General features: G+C 45.4%; 1 protein-coding gene across 2 annotated transcripts in view; it reads left to right on the forward strand.

The window, feature by feature from the left end:
* The window catches only part of LOC124019806 (neurotrophin-3-like), a 121,213-nt gene that overhangs the window by 88,455 nt on the left and 8,091 nt on the right, over positions 1 to 24,667 (forward strand). The gene's annotated exons all lie outside the window — the stretch shown is intronic.

Here is a 24,667-nt window from a genome sequence, read left to right on the forward strand (position 1 = left end):
CCAACTGAAGAGATACTCTGTGGTGTGGATGTGTGGTGAGACAGGGAATACCAGGCTATGTTGTCCAACTGAAGAGGTACTCTGTGTTGTGGATGTGTTGAGTGACAGGGTATACCAGGCTATAATGGATTCTTCTCTATTTTCTAGTTGTGCAAACAGGACGGGTTATGCATGAAGGAGCTAACTAGACAGGGGTTATGCATGAAGGAGCTAACTAGACAGGGGTTATGCATGAAGGAGCTAACTAGACAGGGGTTATGCATCAAGGAGCTAACTAGACAGGGTTATGCATGAAGGAGCTAACTAGACAGGGTTATGCATGAAGGAGCTAACTAGACAGGGGTTATGCATCAAGGAGCTAACTAGACAGGGTTATGCACGAAGGAGCTAACTAGACAGGGTTATGCATGAAGGAGCTAACTAGACAGGGTTATGCATGAAGGAGCTAACTAGACAGGGGTTATGCATCCAGGAGCTAACTAGACAGGGTTATGCATGAAGGAACTAACTAGACAGGGTTATGCATTAAGGAGCTAACTAGACAGGGGTTATGAATGAAGGAGCTAACTAGACAGGGGTTATACATGAAGGAGCTAACTAGACAGGGTTATGCATGAAGGAGATAACTAGACAGGGTTATGCATGAAGGAGCTAACTAGACAGGGGTTATGCATGAAGGAGCTAACTAGACAGGGGTTATGCATGAAGGAGCTAACTAGACAGGGTTATGCATGAAGGAGCTAACTAGACAGGGTTATGCATGAAGGAGCTAACTAGACAGGGGTTATGCATCAAGGAGCTAACTAGACAGGGGTTATGGATGAAGGAGCTAACTAGACAGGGTTATGCATGAAAGAGCTAACTAGACAGGGGTTATGGATGAAGGAGCTAACTAGACAGGGGTTATGGATGAAGGAGCTAACTAGACAGGGGTTATGCATGAAGGAGCTAACTAGACAGGGGTTATGGATGAAGGAGCTAACTAGACAGGGGTTATGCATGAAGGAGCTAACTAGACAGGGGTTATGGATGAAAAAGCTAACTAGACAGGGGTTATGCATGAAGGAGCTAACTAGACAGGGGTTATGCATGAAGGAGCTAACTAGACAGGGGTTATGGATGAAAGAGCTAACTAGACAGGGGTTATGTATGAAAAAGCTAACTGGACAGGGTTATGTATGAAATAGTTAGCCAACAGAACAGAGGTTATCTATGAAATAGTTAATGGAAGAGGTAGATAACAGGACAGGGGTTATGTATTAAAGAGGTAGATAACAGGACAGGGTTATGTATGGAAGAGGTAGATAACAGGACAGGGGTTATGTATGGAAGAGGTAGATAACAGGACAGGGGTTATGTATGGAAGAGGTAGATAACAGGACAGGGGTTATGTATGGAAGAGGTAGATAACATGACAGGGGTTATGTATGGAAGAGGTAGATAACAGGACATGGTTATGTATGGTAGAGGTAGATAACAGGACAGGGGTTATGTATGGAAGACGTAGATAACAGGACAGGGTTATGTATAAAAGAAGTAGATAACAGGACAGGGGTTATGTATGGAAGAGGTAGATAACAGGACAGGGGTTATGTATTAAAGAGGTAGATAACAGGACAGGGGTTATGTATGGAGGTAGATAACAGGACAGGGTTATGTATGGAAGAGGTAGATAACAGGACAGGGGTTATGTATGGAAGAGGTAGATAACAGGACAGGGGTTATGTATTAAAGAGGTAGATAACAGGACAGGGGTTATGTATGGAGGTAGATAACAGGACAGGGGTTATGTATGGAAGAGGTGGATAACAGGACAGGGGTTATGTATGGAGGTAGATAACAGGACAGGGTTATGTATGGAAGAGGTAGATAACAGGACAGGGGTTATGTATGGAAGAGGTAGATCACAGGACAGGGGTTATGTATGGAAGAGGGAGATAACAGGACAGGGGTTATGTATGGAAGAGGTAGATAACAGGACAGGGGTTATGTATGGAAGAGGTAGATAGCAGGACAGGGGTTATGTATGGAAGAGGTAGATAACAGGACATGGTTATGTATGGAAGAGGTATATAACAGGACAGGGGTTATGTATGGAAGAGGTAGATAACAGGACAGGGTTATGTATAAAAGAGGTAGATAACAGGACAGGGGTTATGTATGGAAGAGGTAGATAACAGGACAGGGTTATGTATGGAAGAGGTAGATAACAGGTCAGGGGTTATGTATGGAAGAGGTAGATAACAGGACATGGGTTATGTATGGAAGAGGTAGATAACAGGACATGGGTTATGTATGGAAGAGGTAGATAACAGGACATGGGTTATGTATGGAAGAGGTAGCTAACAGGACAGGGTTATGTATGGAAGAGGTAGATAACAGGACAGGGGTTATGTATGGAAGAGGTAGCTAACAGGACAGGGGGGGCATTTGATTAATTGTTCAGCAGTCTTATGGCTTGGGGGTAGAAGCTGTTCAGCAGTCTGATGGCTTGGGGGTAGAAGCTGTTCAGCAGTCTTACGGCTTGGGGGTAGAAGCTGTTCAGCAGTCTTATGGCTTGGGGGTAGAAGCTGTTCAGCAGTCTTATGGCTTGGGGGTAGAAGCTGTTCAGCAGTCTTATGGCTTGGGGGTAGAAGCTGTTCAGCAGTCTTATGGCTTGGGGTAGAAGCTGTTCAGCAGTCTTACGGCTTGGGGGTAGAAGCTGTTCAGCAGTCTTATGGCTTGGGGGTAGAAGCTGTTCAGCAGTCTTATGCTTGGGGGTAGAAGCTGTTCAGCAATCTTATGGCTTGGGGGTAGAAGCTGTTCAGCAGTCTTATGGCTTGGGGGTAGAAGGTGTTAAGGAACTTCAGTCCCTTCGATGTTAATGGGGAACTGGAGTACAGGAGGGGACTAAGCACCTGATGTTAATGGGGAACTGGAGTACAGCAGGGGACTAAGCACCTGAGGATCAGCGTGACACACGTGTTGTTGCCTACTCTTACCACCTTCGCTTAGTGATGAGCTTTGAGGACACTATGTGGTTGAACGCTGAGCTGTAGTCAATCAACAGCACTCTCACATAGGTGTTCCTTTTGTCCAGGTGGGAAACGGCAGTGTGGTGTGTAGCTGAGATTGCGTCATATGTGGATCTGTTGGGACGGTATGCAAATTGGATTGGGTCTAGGGTTTCTGGCATAAGGGTGTTGGTGTGAACCATGACCAGCCTTTCAAAGCACTTTCATGGCTACAGACGTGAGAGCTACAGGGCGGTAATCATTTAAGCAGGTTACCTTCGCTATCTTGTGCACAGGGACAATGGTGGTCGGTTTGAAACATGTTGGTATTACAGACTCAGTCAGGGAGAGGTTGAAAATGTCAGTGAAGACACTTGACAGCATGCTTTGAGTACACATCCTGGTAATCCGTCTGGCCCAACGGCTTTGTTAATATTGACTTGTTTAAAGGTCTTGCTCACATCGGCTACGGAGAGCATGATCACACAGTTGTCTGGAACAGCTGGGGCTCTCAAAGCCACATACGATGAGTGTCAGAGCCGGTGTATTAGGATTCATTCTCAGTCCTGTATTGACGTTTTCCCTGTTTGATGGTTCGTCTGAGGGCGTAGCGGGACTTTTTATAAGCGTCCGGATTAGTGTCAGGCTCCTTGAAAGCAGAAGCTCTGGCCTTTAGCTCGGTGCAGATGTTGCCTGTAATCCATTGCTTCTGGTTGGGAAATGTACGTTTTATCACTGAGGGGACGACGTCGTCGATGCATTAAGTGTGTTCCCTAAGGTCCCTACCACATATCTACAACACCAAATCCATGTGTTATCGTGTGTTTGTTTGCATGTGTCTGTGCCTATGTTTGTGTTGCTTCACAGTCCCTGCTGTTCCATAACGTGTGTTTTTATCAGTTTTTTAATATAAATGTACTGCTATCATGTGTTACTTTATGTGAATATTATGTGAGTTGTGGCTCTATGTAGTACTGTGCGCCTCTCATAATTTGTTTCTGGGGACTGTGAAGACTTGACATGTCTTGACTCTTTAAGGAAGATAAAGTAACCTCTGGCTCCACTGACATGTCTTGTGGGGATAGTCTTAAATGTGGGTAAATTGGGTAGTCATGGGCTGCTGTGTGTTAGTAGTTTAACAGACAGCTTGGTGCATTCAATATGTCAATACCTCTCACAAATAGTTATGAAGTCAATCTCTCCTCCACTTTGAACCAGGAGAGATTGGTATCCATATTATTAATGTTAGATCTCGTTGTACATCCAGGGGCCAGCCGTGCTGCTCTTTCTGAGCCAATTGCAATTTTCCTGAGTCCGTCTGTGTTACCTGACCACACGGCTGAACAGTAGTCCCTGTGCGACAAATCTAGAGCCTGTAGGACCTGCCTTGTTGACAGTGTTGTTAAGAAGGCAGAGCAGCTCTTTATTATGGACAGACTTCTCCCCATCTTAGCTACTGTTGTATCAATATGTTTTGACCATGACAGTCTCCTCAACTCGATCAGGGGCCTAGACAGTTGCCCTGAGGGGCCTAGACAGCTGCCCTGGGGAATTCCTGATTCTACCTCAATTTTGTTGTAGAGGCTTCCATTAAAGAACACCCTCTGTGTTCTGTTAGACAGGTAACTCTTCATCCACAATATAGCAGGGTGTGTAAAGCCACAACACCCTCTGTGTTCTGTTAGACAGGTAACTCTTCATCCACATTATAGCAGGGGGTATAAAGCCACAACACATATGTTTTTCCAGCAACAGACTATGATCAGTAATGTCAAAATCTGCACTGAAGTCCAACAAAACAGCCCCCACAATATTTTAGCATCAATTCCTCTCAGCCAATCATCAGTCATTTGTGTAAGTGCTGTGATTGTTGAATGTCCTTCTCTATAAGCGTGCTGAAAGTCTGTTGTCAATTATTGTTGGGCTATTTGAGCCAGTAAAGGGGGCTTTACTATCGTTAGGCAGGGGAAAACTTTAGCTTGCCTCCAAGCCTGAGGGCTCATACTGCCTAGTAGGCTTACATTGAAGATATGGCAAATAGGAGTGGAAATATCGTCTGCTATTATCCTCAGTATTTTACCATCCAAGTTGTCAGACCTGGTGGCTTGTCATTGTTGATAGACAACAATCATGTTTTTAACCTCTTCCACACTCACTTTACGGAATTCTACATTTCAGTGGTTGTCATAATTAGATTGTCTTTCATAATATGGTATATATCCGATATACTTGGATGTGTAGTGTCAGCGTTTGTTGCTGTCATGTCATGCCTAAGTTTGCTAATCTTGCCATTGAAAAAAATATAAAAAAATATTTATGTAATTGTCAATGAATGATAGTTTCTTTTTCCCCAAAATGTAATTTTTTATTCAGTTTAGTTTCTTCTTTTTATTCAGTTTAGTCACATGATTTCAGTTGGGCTGCCAGACCTATTTGTCATTTATTTTGCCTCATCCCTCTCAACCATATACTTTTTCAAGGGCATTTAACAGTTTTTACAGTCATTTTCTTAGTGGGTGCGTGCTTATTAGTAACTGGGTTAGGCAATTTCATAAATGTGTCAAGTGCAGCATCTGGTTGCTCCTCATTACACACCACAGACCAGCAGCGTCTGGTTGCTCCTCATTACACACCACAGACCAGCAGCGTCTGGTTGCTCCTCATTACACACCACGGACCAACAGTGTCTGGTTGCTCCTCTTTACACACCACAGACCAGCAGCGCCTGGTTGCTCCTCTTTACACACCACAGACCAGCAGCGTCTGGTTGCTCCTCATTACACACCACAGACCAGCAGCGTCTGGTTGCTCCTCATTACACACCACAGACCAGCAGCGTCTGGTTGCTCCTCATTACTCACCACAGACCAGCAGCGTCTGGTTGCTCCTCATTACTCACCACAGACCAGCAGCGTCTGGTTGCTCCTCATTACACACCACAGACCAGCAGCGTCTGGTTGCTCCTCAGTACACACCCCAGACCAGCAGCGTCTGGTTGCTCCTCTATACACACCACAGACCAGCAGCGTCTGGTTGCTCCTCATTACTCACCACAGACCACCAAATAATCTTTACATTTCCAACATAGAAAACTTCTTGGTTTACCTAGATATGGCTACTATGTTGTGATCACTACATCTTGTGGATTTGGATACTGCTTCAAAACAAGTTTCTGCAGTATTAGTCAATATGTGATCAATACATGTTGATGATTTCATTCCTGTGCTGTGTAACTAACCTGGTATGTTGATTGATAACCTGAACCAGGTTGCAGGCACTGGTTACAGTTTGAAGCTGTCTTGAGTGGGAAGCCTAATGAAAGCCAGTGAATATTTAAATCCTCCAGAAAATATACCTCTCTATTGGTATCACATACATTATCAAGCATTTCACACGTTATCTAGATACTGACTGTTAGCACTTGGTCTATAGCAGCTTCCCATCAGAATGGGCTTTAGGTGAGGCATATGAACCTGTAACCATATTACTTCAATAGTATTTAACATTAGATCCTCTCTAAGCTTTACATGAATGTGGTTCTGAATATAAACAGCAACACCTCCACCTTTGGCAACAGTGAAGAGCCCTGATAGATATGTGGTGGTTAAACAGTGAAGAGCCCTGCTAGATATGTGATGTTTAAACATTGAAGAGCCCTGATAGATATGTGGTGGTTAAACAGTGAAGAGCCCTGGAGTGGTGGTTAAACAGTGAAGAGCCCTGCGGTGGTGGTTAAACAGTGAAGATCCCTGCAGTGGTGGTTAAACAGTGAAGAACCCTGCGGTGGTGGTTAAACAGTGAAGATCCCTGATAGATATGTGGTGGTTAAACAGTGAAGAGCCCTGCTAGATATGTGGTGGTTAAACAGTGAAGAGCCCTGCTAGATATGTGGTGGTTAAACAGTGAAGAGCCCTGATAGATATGTAGTGGTTAAACAGTGAAGAGCCCTGCGGTGGTGGTTAAACAGTGAAGTGCCCTGTGGTGGTGGTTAAACAGTGAAGAGCCCTGATAGATATGTGGTGGTTAAACAGTGAAGAGCCCTGCAGTGGTGGTTAAACAGTGAAGAGCCCTGCTAGATATGTGGTGGTTAAACAGTGAAGAGCCCTGATAGATATGTGGTGGTTAAACAGTGAAGAGCCCTGATAGATATGTGGTGTTTAAACAGTGAAGAGCCCTGATAGATATGTGGTGGTTAAGCAGTGAAGAGCCCTGCGGTGGTGGTTAAACAGTGAAGAGCCCCGTGGTGGGGGTTAAACAGTGAAGAGCCCTGATAGATATGTGGTGTTTAAACAGTGAAGAGCCCTGATAGATATGTGATGTTTAAACAGTGAAGAGCCCTGCTAGATATGTGGTGGTTAAACAGTGAAGAGCCCTGCTAGATATGTGGTGGTTAAACAGTGAAGAGCCCTGCGGTGGTGGTTAAACAGTGAAGAGCCCTGCTAGATATGTGGTGGTTAAACAGTGAATAGCCCTGCTAGATATGTGGTGGTTAAACAGTGAAGAGCCCTGCGGTGGTGGTTAAACAGTGAAGAGCCCTGCTAGATATGTGGTGGTTAAACAGTGAAGAGCCCTGCTAGAAATGTGGTGGTTAAACAGTGAATAGCCCTGCTAGATATGTGGTGGTTAAACAGTGAAGAGCCCTGCGGTGGTGGTTAAACAGTGAAGAGCCCTGCTAGATATGTGGTGGTTAAACAGTGAAGAGCCCTGCGGTGGTGGTTAAACAGTGAAGAGCCCTGATAGATATGTGGTGGTTAAACAGTGAAGAGCTCTGATAGATATGTGGTGGTTAAACAGTGAAGAGCCCTGCTAGATATGTGGTGTTTAAACAGTGAAGAGCCCTGCGGTGGTGGTTAAACAGTGAAGAGCCCTGCTAGATATGTGGTAGTTAAACAGTGAAGAGCCCTGCGGTGGTGGTTAAACAGTGAAGAGCCCTGATAGATATGTGGTGGTTAAACAGTGAAGAGCCCTGATAGATATGTGGTGGTTAAACCCTGATAGATATGTGGTGTTTAAACAGTGAAGAGCCCTGCGGTGGTGGTTAAACAGTGAAGAGCACTGATAGATATGTGGTGGTTAAACAGTGAAGAGCCCTGCTAGATATGTGGTGGTTAAACAGTGAAGAGCCCTGCTAGATATGTGGTGGTTAAACAGTGAAGAGCCCTGCGGTGGTGGTTAAACAGTGAAGATTCCTGTGGTGGTGGTTAAACAGTGAAGAGCCCTGCTAGATATGTGGTGGTTAAACAGTGAATAGCCCTGCTAGATATGTGGTGGTTAAACAGTGAAGACAGTGAAGAGCCCTGCTAGATATGTGGTGGTTAAACAGTGAAGAGCCCTGCTAGAAATGTGGTGGTTAAACAGTGAATAGCCCTGCTAGATATGTGGTGGTTAAACAGTGAAGAGCCCTGCTAGAAATGTGGTGGTTAAACAGTGAAGAGCCCTGCTAGATATGTGGTGGTTAAACAGTGAAGAGCTCTGATAGATATGTGGTGGTTAAACAGTGAAGAGCCCTGCTAGATATGTGGTGTTTAAACAGTGAAGAGCCCTGCGGTGGTGGTTAAACAGTGAAGAGCCCTGCTAGATATGTGGTAGTTAAACAGTGAAGATGTGGTGGTTAAACAGTGAAGAGCCCTGATAGATATGTGGTGGTTAAACAGTGAAGAGCCCTGATAGATATGTGGTGGTTAAACAGTGAAGAGCCCTGCTAGATATGTGGTGGTTAAACAGTGAAGAGCCCTGCGGTGGTGGTTAAACAGTGAAGAGCACTGATAGATATGTGGTGGTTAAACAGTGAATAGCCCTGCTAGATATGTGGTGGTTAAACAGTGAAGAGCCCTGCTAGATATGTGGTAGTTAAACAGTGAAGAGCCCTGCGGTGGTGGTTAAACAGTGAAGAGCCCTGATAGATATGTGGTGGTTAAACAGTGAAGAGCCCTGATAGATATGTGGTGGTTAAACCTGAAGAGGTGATATGTGGTTTAAACAGTGAAGAGCCCTGTAGTGGTTAAACAGTGAATATGTAGGTGGTTAAACAGTGAATAGCCCTGCTAGATATGTGGTGGTTAAACAGTGAAGAGCCCTGCGGTGGTGGTTAAACAGTGAAGAGCCCTGCTAGATATATGGTGGTTAAACAGTGAAGAGCCCTGCTAGATATGTGGTGGTTAAACAGTGAATCGCCCTGCTAGATATGTGGTGTTTAAACAGTGAAGAGCCCTGCTAGATATGTGGTGGTTAAACAGTGAAGAGCCCTGTGGTGGTGGTTAAACAGTGAAGAGCCCTGATAGATATGTGGTGGTTAAACAGTGAAGAGCCCTGTGGTGGTGGTTAAACAGTGAAGGGCCCTGATAGATATGTGGTGGTTAAACAGTGAAAAGCCCTGCTAGATATGTGGTGGTTAAACAGCGAAGAGCCCTGTGGTGGTGGTTAAACAGTGAAGAGCCCTGATAGATATGTGGTGGTTAAACAGTGAATATTCCTGCGGTGGTGGTTAAACAGTGAATATTCCTGCGGTGGTGGTTAAACAGTGAAGATTCCTGCGGTGGTGGTTAAACAGTGAAGAGCCCTGATAGATATGTGGTGTTTAAACAGTGAAGAGCCCTGCGGTGGTGGTTAAACAGTGAATATTCCTGCGGTGGTGGTTAAACAGTGAATATTCCTGCGGTGGTGGTTAAACAGTGAATAGCCCTGCTAGATGGTTAAACAGTGAAGAGCCCTGATAGTTATGTGGTGTTTAAACAGTGAAGAGCCCTGCGGTGGTGGTTAAACAGTGAAGAGCCCTGATAGATATGTGGTGGTTAAACAGTGAATAGCCCTGCTAGATATGTGGTGGTTAAAAGTGAAGAGCCCTGCGGTGGTGGTTAAACATGAAGCCCTGCTAGCTGTGGTGGTTAAACAGTGAAGAGCCCTGCTAGATATGTGGTGGTTAAACAGTGAATAGCCCTGTGATCTGTGGTGTTTAAACAGTGAAGAGCCCTGCTAGATATGTGGTGGTTAAACAGTGAAGAGCCCTGTGGTGGTGGTTAAACAGTGAAGAGCCCTGATAGATATGTGGTGGTTAAACAGTGAAGAGCCCTGTGGTGGTGGTTAAACAGTGAAGAGCCCTGATAGATATGTGGTGGTTAAACAGTGAAAAGCCCTGCTAGATATGTGGTGGTTAAACAGTGAAGAGCCCTGCGGTGGTGGTTAAACAGTGAAGATTCCTGCTGAGGTGGTGAAACAGTGAAGATTCCTGCGGTGGTGGTTAACCAGTGAAGAGCCCTGCTAGATATGTGGTGGTTGAACAGTTAGAACCTAATATACCCCAGGGACACTTCTGTTAATCCTGAAGGAGTTAAGAGATCAGTCGGCTATAAGCCTACTACATCAGCCAGTCTGCTTTACACACAGCCTCAGCACGGGACAGGTGTTTAATCACCAAACCTCATTCCTGGCAGGTGAATGTTAGCCTAAGCTATTCTACTAGTGTCTATAGTCCTATTTTTAGCTGTCTGTAGTGTCCGTAACTCTAGCTGTAGCTGTCTGTGGTGTCTGTAACTCTAGCTGTAGCTGTCTGTAGTGTCTGTAACTCTAGCTGTAGCTGTCTGTAGTGTCCGTAACTCTAGCTGTAGCTGTCTGTAGTGTCTGGCTAACTGTAACTGTCTGTAGTGTCTGTAACTCTAGCTGTAACTGTCTATAGTGTCTGGCTAACTGTAACTGTCTATAGTGTCTGGCTAACTGTAACTGTCTGTAGCTGTCTGTAGTGTCTGGCTAACTGTCACTGTCTGTAGTGTCTGGCTAACTGTAGCTGTCTGTAGTGTCTGGCTAACTGTAGCTGTCTGTAGTGTCTGGCTAACTGTAACTGTCTGTAGTGTCTGGCTAACTGTAACTGTCTGTAGTGTCTGGCTAACTGTAGCTGTCTGTAGTGTCTGGCTAACTGTAGCTGTCTGTAGTGTCTGGCTAACTGTAGCTGTCTGTAGTGTCTGGCTAACGGTAACTGTCTGTAGTGTCTGGCTAACTGTAACTGTCTGTAGTGTCTGGCTAACTGTAGCTGTCTGTAGTGTCTGGCTAACTGTAGCTGTCTATAGTGTCTGGCTAACTGTAGCTGTCTGTAGCTGTCTATAGTGTCTGGCTAACTGTAGCTGTCTGTATAGTGTCTGGCTAACTGTAGCTGTCTGTAGTGTCTGTAGTGTCTGGCTAACTGTAACTGTCTGTAGCTGTCTGTAGTGTCTGGCTAACTGTAGCTGTCTGTAGTGTCTGGCTAACTGTAGCTGTCTGCAGTGTCTGGCTAACTGTAGCTGTCTGTAGTGTCTGGCTAACTGTAGCTGTCTGTAGTGTCTGGCTAACTGTAGCTGTCTGTAGTGTCTGGCTAACTGTAGCTGTCTGTAGTGTCTGGCTAACTGTAGCTGTCTGTAGTGTCTGGCTAACTGTAGCTGTCTGTAGTGTCTGGCTAACTGTAGCTGTCTGTAGCTGTCTGTAGTGTCTGGCTAACTGTAGCTGTCTGTAGCTGTCTATAGTGTCTGGCTAACTGTAGCTGTCTGTAGTGTCTGGCTAACTGTAGCTGTCTGTAGTGTCTGGCTAACTGTAGCTGTCTGTAGTGTCTGGCTAACTGTAACTGTCTGTAGCTGTCTATAGTGTCTGGCTAACTGTAGCTGTCTGTAGTGTCTGGCTAACTGTAGCTGTAGTGTCTGGCTAACTGTAACTGTCTGTAGCTGTCTATAGTGTCTGGCTAACTGTAGCTGTCTGTAGTGTCTGGCTAACTGTAGCTGTCTATAGTGTCTGGCTAACTGTAACTGTCTGTAGCTGTCTGTAGTGTCTGGCTAACTGTAGCTGTCTGTCAGTGTCTGGCTAACTGTAGCTGTCTGTAGTGTGTCTGGCTAACTAACTGTAGCTGTCTGTAGTGTCTGGCTAACTGTAGCTGTCTGTAGTGTCTGGCTAACTGTAACTGTCTGTAGCTGTCTGTAGTGTCTGGCTAACTGTAGCTGTCTGCAGTGTCTGGCTAACTGTAGCTGTCTGTAGTGTCTGGCTAACTGTAGCTGTCTGTAGTGTCTGGCTAACTGTAACTGTCTGTAGCTGTCTGTAGTGTCTGGCTAACTGTAGCTGTCTGCAGTGTCTGGCTAACTGTAACTGTCTGTAGCTGTCTGTAACTCTAACTGTAGCTGTCTGTAGCTGTCTGTAGTGTCTGGCTAACTGTAACTGTTTGTAGCTGTCTGTAACCCTAGCTGTAGTTGTCTGTCTGTAGCCCTAACTGAAGCTGGCTGTAGCTGTCTGTAACCCTAGCTGTAGCTGTCTGTCTGTAGCCCTAACTGAAGCTGTCTGTAGCTGTCTGTAACCCTAGCTGTAGCTATCTGTCTGTAGCCCTAACTGAAGCTGTCTGTAGCTGTCTGTAACCCCAGCTGTAGCTGTCTGTCTGTAGCCCTAACTGAAGCTGTCTGTAGCTGTCTGTAACCCTAGCTGTTGCTGTCTGTCTGTAGCCCTAACTGAAGCTGTCTGTAGCTGTCTGTAACCCTAGCTGTAGCTGTCTGCCTGTAGCCCTAACTGAAGCTGTCTGTAGCTGTCTGTAACTCTAGCTGTAGCTGTCTGTAGTGTCTGGAACTCTAGCTGTAGCCGTTTGTAGTGTCTGTAACTCCAGCTGTAGCCGTCTGTAGTGTCTGTAACCCCAGCTGTAGCTGTCTGGTGTGTCTGTAGCTGTAGCTGTCTGTAGTGTCTGGAGCCCTACCTATAGCTGTCTTTTGTCTGTAGCCCTAGCTCTAGCTGTCTGTGGTGTATGTTGCTGCCTGGATTGTATGTGGCCCTGGTAGTGTCGGTGGCTGTCTGTAGCCCTACCCATAGCTGTCTATTGTCTGTAGCCCTACCCATAGCTGTCTATTGTCTGTAGCCCTAGCTCTAGCTGTTTGTAGTGTCTGTAGCCCTACCTATAGCTGTCTTTTGTCTGTAGCCCTAGCTCTAGCTGTCTGTGGTGTATGTTGCTGCCTGGATTGTATGTGGCCCTGGTAGTGTCGGTGGCTGTCTGTAGTGTCTGTAGCCCTACCCATAGCTGTCTATTGTCTGTAGCCCTACCCATAGCTGTCTATTGTCTGTAGCCCTACCCATAGCTGTCTATTGTCTGTAGCCCTAGCTCTAGCTGTCTGTAGTGTCTGTAGCCCTACCCATAGCTGTCTATTGTCTGTAGCCCTACCCATAGCTGTCTATTGTCTGTAGCCCTACCCATAGCTGTCTATTGTCTGTAGCCCTAGCTCTATTGTCTGTAGCCCTACCCAGCTGTCTTAGTCTGTAGCCCTAGCTCTAGCTGTCTGTGTATGTTGCCCTACCCTGGTATAGCTGTCTATTGTCTGTAGCCCTACCCATAGCTGTCTATTGTCTGTAGCCCTACCCATAGCTGTCTATTGTCTGTAGCCCTACCCATAGCTGTCTATTGTCTGTAGCCCTAGCTCTAGCTGTCTGTAGTGTCTGTAGCCCTACCCATAGCTGTCTATTGTCTGTAGCCCTACCCATAGCTGTCTATTGTCTGTAGCCCTACCCATAGCTGTCTATTGTCTGTAGCCCTACCCATAGCTGTCTATTGTCTGTAGCCCTACCCATAGCTGTCTATTGTCTGTAGCCCTACCCATAGCTGTCTATTGTCTGTAGCCCTAGCTCTAGCTGTCTGGATGTGTCTGTAGCCCTACCCATAGCTGTCTATTGTCAAATCTACCCAGCTGTCTATTGTCTGGCCCACAAATGTAGCCCTGGCACAAATTGTCAGCCCTACCCATAGCTGTCTATTGTCTGTAGCTCTAATATTAGTCCCTGGCACAAATCAGCCCTGGCACAAATTAGCCCTGGCACAAATTAGCCCTGGCACAAATCAGCCCTGGCACAAATTAGCCCTGCACTAGACTGTCTGTCTGCACAAATCAGCCCTGGCACAAATCAGCCCTGGCACAAATCAGCCCTGGCACAAATATTAGCCCTGTTACAAATCAGCCCTGGCAAAAATTTGTGGAATAGTTGGACTGTCTGTCTGGCTAGTATCACCAGGTATCATTTATGAATGGAAACCAAGCTGTAACCCTGTAGCTCTGTATGTGTGGTCTGTGTCCTAGTATCACCAGACTGTCTGTCTGTCTGTATTACATTACATTTAAGTCATTTAGCAGACGCTCTTATCCAGAGCGACTTACAAATTGGTGCATTCACCTTATGACATCCAGTGGAACAGTCACTTTACTTTATCCTAGTATCACCAGACTGTCTGTCTGTATCCTAGTATCACCAGACTGTCTGTCTGGCTGTATCCTGGTATCACCAGACTGTCTGTCTGTATCCTAGTATCACCAGACTGTCTGTCTGTATCCTACTATCACCAGACTGTCTGTCTGGCTGTATCCTGGTATCACCAGACTGTCTGTCTGTATCCTAGTATCACCAGACTGTCTGTCTGTATCCTACTATCACCAGACTGTCTGTCTGGCTGTATCCTGGTATCACCAGACTGACTGTCTGTCTGTCTGTATCCTAGTATCGCCAGACTGTCTGTCTGTATCCTAGTATTACCAGACTGTCTGTCTGTATCCTAGTATCACCAGACTGTCTGTCTGTCTGTATCCTAGTATCACCAGACTGTCTGTCTGTATCCTACTATATCAGACTGTCTGTCTGTATCCTACTATCACCAGACTGTCTGTCTGTATCCTAGTATCACCAGACTGTCTGTCTGTATCCTAGTATCACCAGACTGTCTGTCTGTCTGTATCCTAGTATCACCAGACTGTCTGTCTGTCTGTATCCTAGTATCACCAGACTGTCTGTCTGTATCCTACTATCACCAGACTGTCTGTCTGTATCCTAGTATCACCAGACTGTCTGTCTGTCTGTATCCTAGTATCACCAGACTGTCTGTCTGTATCCTGGTATCACCAGACTGTCTGTCTGTATCATATATATATGTATCCTAGTATCACCAGACTGTCTGTCTGTATCCTAGTATCACCAGACTGTCTGTCTGTCTGTATCCTAGTATCCTAGTATCACCAGACTGTCTGTCTGTTCCTAGTATCACCAGACTGTCTGTCTGTAGTGTCCTGTTATCCTAGTATCACCAGACTGCCTGTATCAGTGTCCAGACTGTGCAGCATTGCAGTGTCCTGTTAGACATTCCAACACAGTGTGCAGCATTGCAGTGTCCTGTTAGACATTCCAACACAGTGTGCAGCATTGCAGTGTCCTGTTAGACATTCCAACACAGTGTGCAGCATTGCAGTGTCCTGTTGGACATTCCAACACAGTGTGCAGCATTGCAGTGTCCTGTTTCACATTCCAACACAGCGTGCAGCATTGCAGTGTCCTGTTGGACATTCCAACACAGTGTGCAGCATTGCAGTGTCCTGTTAGACATTCCAACACAGTGTGCAGCATTGCAGTGTCCTGTTAGACATTCCAACACAGCGTGCAGCATTGCAGTGTCCTGAGGCATTACTAATAACAGAGGTCCTGTGGTATACTTCCTATTCTGTGGGCACGATCACCACCCAGTAAACAGTGATTCTTCACGGAAGCTTCACAAATCAATATCACAAGACCAGGTTATTTGAAAGTGAGGCGGATAAGTATTCCTCCCCTCCTCTGGCCAGATCACAGCGGTTAACGGGACGCTCTGTAAGAAACCATTGTCTTGAAATGAAAAAAAATCCTGGGGGCCGAAAGCAAGCCTGTTTTTTTTAGGTAATTTTCTATTTTGGTTCTATGGGGAGCTGTTCTCTTGTGGTTCTGGATCACAAAGCTCTACATTAAGTGTCTCTGTGGCTGCCCCCCCTCCAGCCCAGAGACACTATTGGATCATAAGTGACTCTCTATAGCTGCTCCCCTCTTGGCCCTACAGACTGGACATACATGACCAAAAGTATATGGACACTACAGGTTACCTCAGGCTTCCATCTTAAGTCATGTCCTCAAAACGTTCAGTGACAGAGGCCCAACAAGGAGGAGACCGTAGCTGGATTTGTCTCCCGATTCAATCTTTGGAGTGACTGAAGTCTGGTGGGTGACTGAAGCCTAGTGGGTGACTGGAGCCAAGGGAGTGACTGAAGCCTAGTGGGTGACTGAAGCCTAGTGACTGAAGCCTAGTGACTGAAGCCTAGTGGGTGACTGAAGCCTAGTGGGTGACTGAAGCCTAGTGACTGAAGCATAGTGGGTGACTGAAGCCTAGTGACTGAAGCCAAGGGGGTGACTGAAGCCTAGTGACTGAAGCCTAGTGGGTGACTGAAGCCTAGTGGGTGACTGAAGCCTAGTGGGTGACTGAAGCCTAGTGGGTGACTGAAGCCTAGTGGGTGACTGAAGCCTAGTGACTGAAGCCAAGGGGGTGACTGAAGCCTAGTGACTGAAGCCTAGTGGGTGACTGAAGCCTAGTGGGTGACTGAAGCCTAGTGGGTGACTGAAGCCTAGTGACTGAAGCCTAGTGGGTGACTGAAGCCTAGTGGGTGACTGAAGCCTAGTGGGTGACTGAAGTCTGCTTGTTTTAAGTGGGGTACATGGGTCCCCCTCCTCTCCATCTCCCCATCCAAATCTGTAGTTGGTTGCATTTCCTAAAGCCTAACTAATTCACTTTTACGTGATATGCTATCACATTGTCAAAGAATTTGGACGGGAGATGAGTGTTACAAATTGTACGAATCAATGGGTCCTGAATTCCTACGGCTTTAATCATTTTTAAATTGTCAAATGATGTCTCACCTTTGAGTGTTCATGTTGATCAATATTTTTACATGCTGGCCTATTGTAAATGATCGGTTAGCAGATGCTAATGTGAGTGTAGCGAAATGCTTGTGCTTCTAGTTCCATCCATGCAGTAATAACCAACGAGTAATCTAACAATTTCACGACAACTTCCTCATACACACAGTGTAAAGGAATGAATAAGAATATGTAGATATAAATATCTGGATGAGCGATGACCGAACGGCCATAGGCAAGATGCAGTAGATGGTATAGAGTACAGTATATACATATGAGATAAGTAATGTAGGGTATGTAAACAAGATGCAGTAGATGGTATAGAGTACAGTATATACATATGAGGTGAGTAATGTAGGGTATGTAAACAAGATGCAGTAGATGGTATAGAGTACAGTATATACATATGAGGTGAGTAATGTAAACAAGATGCAGTAGATGGTATAGAGGTGAGTAATGTAGGGGGTAAACAAGATGCAGTAGATGGTATAGAGTACAGTATATACATATGAGATGAGTAATGTAGGGTATGTAAACAAGATGCAGTAGATGGTATAGAGTACAGTATATACATATGAGATGAGTAATGTAGGGTATGTAAACATTATATAAAGTGGAATTGTTTAAAGTGACTAGTGATACATTTACTACATCACATTTGTTATTATTAAAGTGGCTGGAGTTGGGTCAGTGTGTTGGCAGCAGCCACTCAATGTTAGTGGTGGCTGTTTAACAGTCTGATGGCCTTGAGATAGAAGCTGTTTTTCAGTCTCTCGGTCCCAGCTTTGATGCACCTGTACTGACCTCGCCTTCTGGATGATAGCGGGGTGAACAGGCAGTGGCTTGGGTGGTTGTTGTCCTTGATGATCTTTTTGACCTTCCTGTGACATCGGGTGGTGTAGGTGTCCTGGAGGGCATGTAGTTTGCCCCCAGTGATGCGTTGTGCAGACCTCACTACCCTCTGGAGAGCCTTACGGTTGAGGGCGGAGCAGTTGCCGTACCAGGCGGTGATACAGCCCGACAGGATGCTCTCGATTGTGCCTCTTGAGGTTGAAGAGACGCCTTCTTCACAACGCTGTCTGTGTGGTTGGACCATTTCAGTTTGTCTCTGATGTGTACGCCAAATTTTTTTTTAACTTTCCACCCTCTCCACTACTGTCCCGTCGATGTGGATAGGGGGGTGCTCCCTCTGCTCTTTCCTGAAGTCCACGATCATCTCCTTTGTTTTGTTAACGTTGAGCGTGAGGTTATTTTCCTGACACCACACTCTGAGGGCCCTCACCTCCTCCCTGGAGGCCGTCTCGTCGTTGTTGGTAATCAAGCCTACCTGCAAACTTGATGATTGAGTTGGAGGCGTGCGTGGCGACGCAGTCGTGGGTGAACAGGGAGTACAGGACAGGGCTGAGAACGCACCCTTGTGGGGCCCCAGTGTTGAGGATCAGCGGGGTGGAGATGTTGTTTCCTGCCTTCACCACCTGGGGGCGTTCCGTCAGAAAGTCCAGTTCCCAGTTGCACAGGGCAGGGTCGAGACCCAGGGTCTCGAGCTTAATGACGAGTTTGGAGGGTACTATGGTGTTAAATGCTGAGCTGTAGTCGATGAACAGCATTCTTACATAGGTATTCCTCTTGTCCAGATGGGTTAGGGCAGTGTGGTTTTGATTGCATCGCCTGTGGACCTACTGGGGCGGTAAGTAAATTGGAGTGGGTCTAGGTTGTCAGGTGATATGGTCCTTGACTAGTCTCTCAAAGCACTTCATGATGACGAAGTGAGTGCTAGTGATAGTCATTTAGCTCAGTTACCTTAGCTTTCTTGGGAACAGGAACAATGGTGGCTCTCTTGAAGCATGTGGGAACAGCAGACTTGGATAGGGATTTATTGAATGTGTCTGTAAACACACCAGCCAACTGGTCTGCACATGCTCTGAGGACGAGGCTAGTGATGCCGTCTGGGCCGGCAGCCTTGCGAGGGTTAATACGTTTAAATGTTTTACTGACGTTGACTGCGGTGAAGGAGAGCCTGCAGGTTTTGGTAGCGGGCCGTGTCGGTGGCACTGTATTGTCCTCAAAGTGAGCAAAGAAGTTGTTTAGTCTGTCTGGGAGCAGGACATCAGTGTCCGCGATGGGGCTGGTTTTCCTTTTGTAATCCGTGATTGACTATAGACCCTGCCACATACCTCTCATCCCTCTCAATACATACAATTGTGAACATATTGTAATTTCTAATGCTAATGCAGAGGCACCAATACATTGTCCAGTCCACTTATTGTATGCTGTTTTTATGTACATTCCCTTATGTCTAACATTCTAAGGCGTCTCAGGTTTTACTCATTCTGCTGAAGAAGTGTATCAGAAGTGTATTCTGTAATTAGTTACAAAACAGTAGAAATGCAGTGTTGTGTTGCTGCTGTTTCTCTGATATCCAACAGTCCATTACCAGCTCTGTTGACCATGAGAGCATTTTGCCAGAGAAAATGGGTTGAGGCCTACTATTTAGGCTTGAAATGACATGTGGTCCATTGTTTACCTGGTCATCAATGACATGTGACCCGTTGTTACCTTGCTACCTGGCAACGACCACAAGGGTGTTTCAAAGAGCTGTCAGTCAAGGCGAGCCCATGAATATAAGCTCCCCACCCACTCAGTCTGTTCTTTCAGACTTCTTGATAGTTAGAGATGAGAGAAAAGGTACAGTTTCTTTCATTCTGAGCATAAAAATATTATTGGTAATGTTTTGGTCATTTATTTTTACTTGGGAACTAGGATGACTGTGCTGGGCCTTTAAAGAAAGTTAACATTCAGAGAAAGTTAAGAAACAACATTCATCTGTGGGAATTTCAGTACTTCAGCATAACTTTTTCTGCAGGTCTCCTCATGGTTCTATTTGAAGTCATGTTCTCAGAACATTAAGAAAACTGTAAAAACCACCAGAAAACATTAGTAACGTTAAAAGAACATTCTAAGAATGTAATTTAAAAACATATACATTCCATTATCAGCATCAACAAAGCTCTCTATCCTCCATCTTGTTAAGTGTGTTCAGGTGTGTTGTCTGCAACCACTAATTGGCTACACCAGATCCTAATGAGTGCTTGTTTCCTTTGAAATGAGGTCTGTTTGAATAGAATGAAATGAACAGCTTTGTATGCGTAAACAAACATGGCATGCTAGCTCCAGCCTGGAGGCACAGTGGACTAGGTCCATGGATAGAGAATACAGGGCCTTCAGAAAGTATCCTTACCACTTATTCCACGTTGTGTTGTTATAGCCTGAATTCAAAATCAATTCAATTATATATTTTTCTCACCCATCTACACACAATACCTCATAATGACAAAGTGAAAACAGGTTTTTAGATACTTAGTAGAAGCACCTTTGGCAGTGATTACTGCTGTGAGTCTTTCTGGGGAAGTTTCTAAGAGCTTTCCACACCTAGATTGTGCAATATTTGCCCATTTTTCTTCAGAATTCTTCAAACTCTGACAAAACTGTAACTTGGCCACTCAAGAACAGTCACTGTCTTCTTGTTAAGCAATTCCAGTGTAGATTTGGCCTTGGGTTTTAGGTTATGAGGAAGAGGACTGGAACTGGGGCCGAGGTCGGGGACTGGAGCTGGGGCCGAGGTAGAGGGCTGGAGCTGGGGCCGAGGTAGAGGGCTGGAGCTGGGGCCGAGGTAGAGGACTGGAGCTGGGGCCGAGGTAGAGGGCTGGAGCTGGGGCCGAGGTAGAGGACTGGAGCTGGGGCCGAGGTAGAGGCCTGGAGCTGGGGCCGAGGTAGAGGACTGGAGCTGGAGCTGAGGTAGAGGGCTGGAGCTGGGGAGGTAGAGGACTGGAGCTGGAGCTGAGGTAGAGGACTGGGCTGGAGCTGAGGTAGAGGACTGGAACTGGGGCCAAGGTAGAGGACTGGAGCTGGAGCTGAGGTAGAGGACTGGAACTGGGGCCAAGGTAGAGGACTGGAGCTGGAGCTGAGGTAGAGGACTGGAACTGGGGCCAAGGTAGAGGACTGGAGCTGGAGCTGAGGTAGAGGACTGGAGCTGGGGCCAAGGTAGAGGACTGGAGCTGGAGCTGAGGTGGACTGCTGTAGCTGGGGCCAAGTTAGAGGACTGGAGCTGGAGCTGAGGTGGACTGCTGTAGCTGGGGCCAAGTTAGAGGACTGGAGCTGGAGCTGAGGTGGACTGCTGTAGCTGGGGCCAAGGTAGAGGACTGGAACTGGGGCCGAGGTAGAGGGCTGGAGCTGGAGCCAAGGTAGAGGGCTGGAGCTGGGGCTAAGGTAGAGGACTGGAGCTGGGACCAAGGTAGAGGGCTGAGGCTGTGGTAGAGGGCTGGAAGTGGGGTATAATGCCAAAGGCAGTGGCTGAAACTGGGAGAGTTTCTATCCACTAGCAGTCCTGTGGTCGAAAGTATTAGATCAGAACTCTGTCTCTGTGCCCTGACTGGACCAGTCTACCCTTTACCATGTCTTTATCAGTCTGCCCTTTCCATGTCTTTATCAGTCTGCCCTTTACCATGTCTTTATCTGTCAGCCCTTTATCAGTCTGCCCTTTCCATGTCTTTATCAGTCTGCCCTTTACCATGTCTTTATCAGTCTGCCCTTTACCATGTATTTATCAGTCAGCCCTTTATCAGTCTGCCCTTTACCATGTCTTTATCAGTCAGCCCTTTATCAGTCTGCCCTTTACCATGTCTTTATCAGTCAGCCCTTATCAGTCTGCCCTTTACAATGTCTTCATCAGTCTGCCCTTTACCATGTCTTTATCTGTCAGCCCTTTATCAGTCTGCCCTTTACCATGTCTTTATCAGTCTGCCCTTTAGCATGTCTTCATCAGTCTGCCCTTTACCATGTCTTCATCAGTCTGCCCTTTACCATGTCTTTATCAGTCTGCCCTTTTCCATGTCTTTATCAGTCTGCCCTTTACCATGTCTTTACCATATCTTTAACAGTCTGCCCTTTACCATGTCTTTATCAGTCAGCCCTTTACCATGTCTTTATCAGTCTGCCCTTTACCATATCTTTAACAGTCTGCCCTTTACCATGTCTTTATCAGTCAGCCCTTTATCAGTCATCCCTTTATCAGTCTGCCCTTTATCATGTCTTTATCAGTCAGCCCTTTATCAGTCTGCCCTTTTCAGTCTGCCCTTTAACAGTTGCCATGTCTTTATCTGTCAGCCCTTTATCTTTAACAGTCTGCCCTTTACCAGTCTGTCTTTACCATGTCTTTATCATCTTTAACAGTCTGCCCTTTACCATGTCTTTATCAGTCTGCCCTTTACCATGTCTTTATCAGTCTGCCCTTTACCATGTCTTTAACAGTCTGCCCTTTACCATGTCTTTATCAGTCAGCCCTTTATCAGTCTGCTCTTTACCATGTCTTTATCAGTCTGCCCTTTACCACATCTTTAACAGTCTGCCCTTTACCATGTCTTTATCAGTCAGCCCTTTATCAGTCTGCTCTTTACCACATCTTTAACAGTCTGCCCTTTCCCATGTCTTTATCTGTCAGCCCTTTACAATGTCTTTATCAGTCAGCCCTTTATCAGTCTGCACTTTACCATGTCTTTATCAGTCAGCCCTTTATCAGTCTGCCCTTTACCATGTCTTTATCAGTCAGCCCTTTACCATGTCTTTATCAGTCTGCCCTTTACCATGTATTTATCAGTCTGCCCTTTACCATGTCTTTATCAGTCAGCCCTTTACCATGTCTTTAACAGTCTGCCCTTTACCATGTCTTTATCAGTCAGCCCTTTACCATGTCTTTATCAGTCAGCCCTTTACCATGTCTTTAACAGTCTGCGCTTTACCATGTCTTTATCAGTCTGCCCTTTACCATGTCTTTATCAGTCTGCCCTTTACCATGTCTTTATCAGTCTGCCCTTTACCATGTCTTTATCAGTCTGCCCTTTACCATGTCTTTATCAGTTTGCCCTTTACCATGTCTTTATCAGTCTGCATGTCTTTATCTTTACCATGTCTTTATCAGTCAGCCCTTTACCATGTCTTTATCAGTCTGCCCTTTACCATGTCTTTATCAGTCTGCCCTTTACCATGTCTTTATCAGTCTACCATGTCTTTATCAGTCTGCCCTTTACCATGTCTTTAACAGTCTGCCCTTTACCATGTCTTTATCAGTCTGCCCTTTACCATGTCTTTATCAGTCTGCCCTTTACCATGTCTTTATCAGTCTGCCCATTTAAAATACCATCAGCACCACAGTCTGCCCTTTACCATGTCTTTATCAGTGCCCTTTACCATATCCACAGGTCTTTTGGGTTGTAGAGTGCATAGTTTTTCCAATAATTCTTCTTCTGTAGCTGGTGTATCCACAGGTCTTGGGTTGTAGAGTACATAGTTTTTCCAATAATTCTTCTTCTGTAGCTGGTGTATCCACAGGTCTTGGGTTGTAGAGTACATAGTTTTTCCAATAATTCTTCTTCTTTAGCTGGTGTATCCACAGGTCTTGGGTTGTAGAGTACATAGTTTTTCCAATAATTCTTCTTCTGTAGCTGGTGTATCCACAGGTCTTTTTGGGTTGTAGAGTACATAGTTTTTCCAATAATTCTTCTTCTGTAGCTGGTGTATCCACAGGTCTTGGGTTGTAGAGTACATAGTTTTTCCAATAATTATTCTTCTGTAGCTGGTGTATCCACAGGTCTTGGGTTGTAGAGTGCATAGTTTTTCCAATAATTCTTCTTCTGTAGCTGGTGTATCCACAGGTCTTGGGTTGTAGAGTGCATAGTTTTTCCAATAATTCTTCTTCTGTAGCTGGTGTATCCACAGGTCTTTTTGGGTTGTAGAGTACATAGTTTTTCCAATAATTCTTCTTCTGTAGCTGGTGTATCCACAGGTCTTGGGTTGTAGAGTGCATAGTTTTTCCAATAATTCTTCTTCTGTAGCTGGTGTATCCACAGGTCTTGGGTTGTAGAGTACATTGTTTTTCCAATAATTCTTCTTCTGTAGCTGGTGTATCCACAGGTCTTGGGTTGTAGAGTGCATATTTTTTCCAATTCTTCTTCTGTAGCTGGTGTATCCACAGGTCTTTTTGGGTTGTAGAGTAATTAGTTTTTCCAATAATTCTTCTTCTGTAGCTGGTGTATCCACAGGTCTTGGGTTGTAGAGTGCATAGTTTTTCCAATAATTCTTCTTCTGTAGCTGGTGTATCCACAGGTCTTGGGTTGTAGAGTACATAGTTTTTCCAATAATTATTCTTCTGTAGCTGGTGTATCCACAGGTCTTGGGTTGTAGAGTACATAGTTTTTCCAATAATTCTTCTTCTGTAGCTGGTGTATCCACAGGTCTCTGATAGTCTTTGACTACTGATTCAAGGATCTGTAATGTTTCTTGAATATATTTCTGTTCTGGGCTCTTTGTTTTATTGCCGTAGAGGTTTGTAAAGTGATTTCTCCACATATCCCCATTATGGAGAGCCAAATGATGAGGTTTCTAAAGTGATTTCTCCCCATATCCCCATTTGGGAGAGCCAATTGATGAGGTTTGTAAAGTGATTTCTCCCCATATCCCCATTTGGGAGAGCCAAATGATGAGGTTTGTAAAGTGATTTCTCCCCATTTGGGAAGCCCCCATTTGGGAGAGCCAAATGATGAGGTTTGTAAAGTGATTTCTCCCCATAACCCCATTTTGGAGAGCCAAATGATGAGGTTTGTAAAGTGATTTCTCCCCATAACCCCATTTTGGAGAGCCAAATGATGAGGTTTGTAAAGTGATTTCTCCCCATAACCCCATTTTGGAGAGCCAAATGATGAGGTTTGCAAAGTGATTTCTCCACATATCCCCATTTGGGAGAGCCAAATGATGAGGTTTGCAAAGTGATTTCTCCACATATCCCCATTTGGGAGAGCCAAATTATGTTTGTTTCATTTATTCCAATTCTCCCAGAAGTGGTTTAATTCTATGAATTCCTCAACTCCATCCAGCTGATTTCTAATGTTCTGTTCCTTTGTTCTTAGGGTGCGTTTGTATTGCTTCAGTGTTTCCCCATA

Source organism: Oncorhynchus gorbuscha, unplaced genomic scaffold (genome assembly GCF_021184085.1).
Source record: "Oncorhynchus gorbuscha isolate QuinsamMale2020 ecotype Even-year unplaced genomic scaffold, OgorEven_v1.0 Un_scaffold_687, whole genome shotgun sequence".
Lineage (NCBI taxonomy): Eukaryota > Metazoa > Chordata > Actinopteri > Salmoniformes > Salmonidae > Oncorhynchus > Oncorhynchus gorbuscha.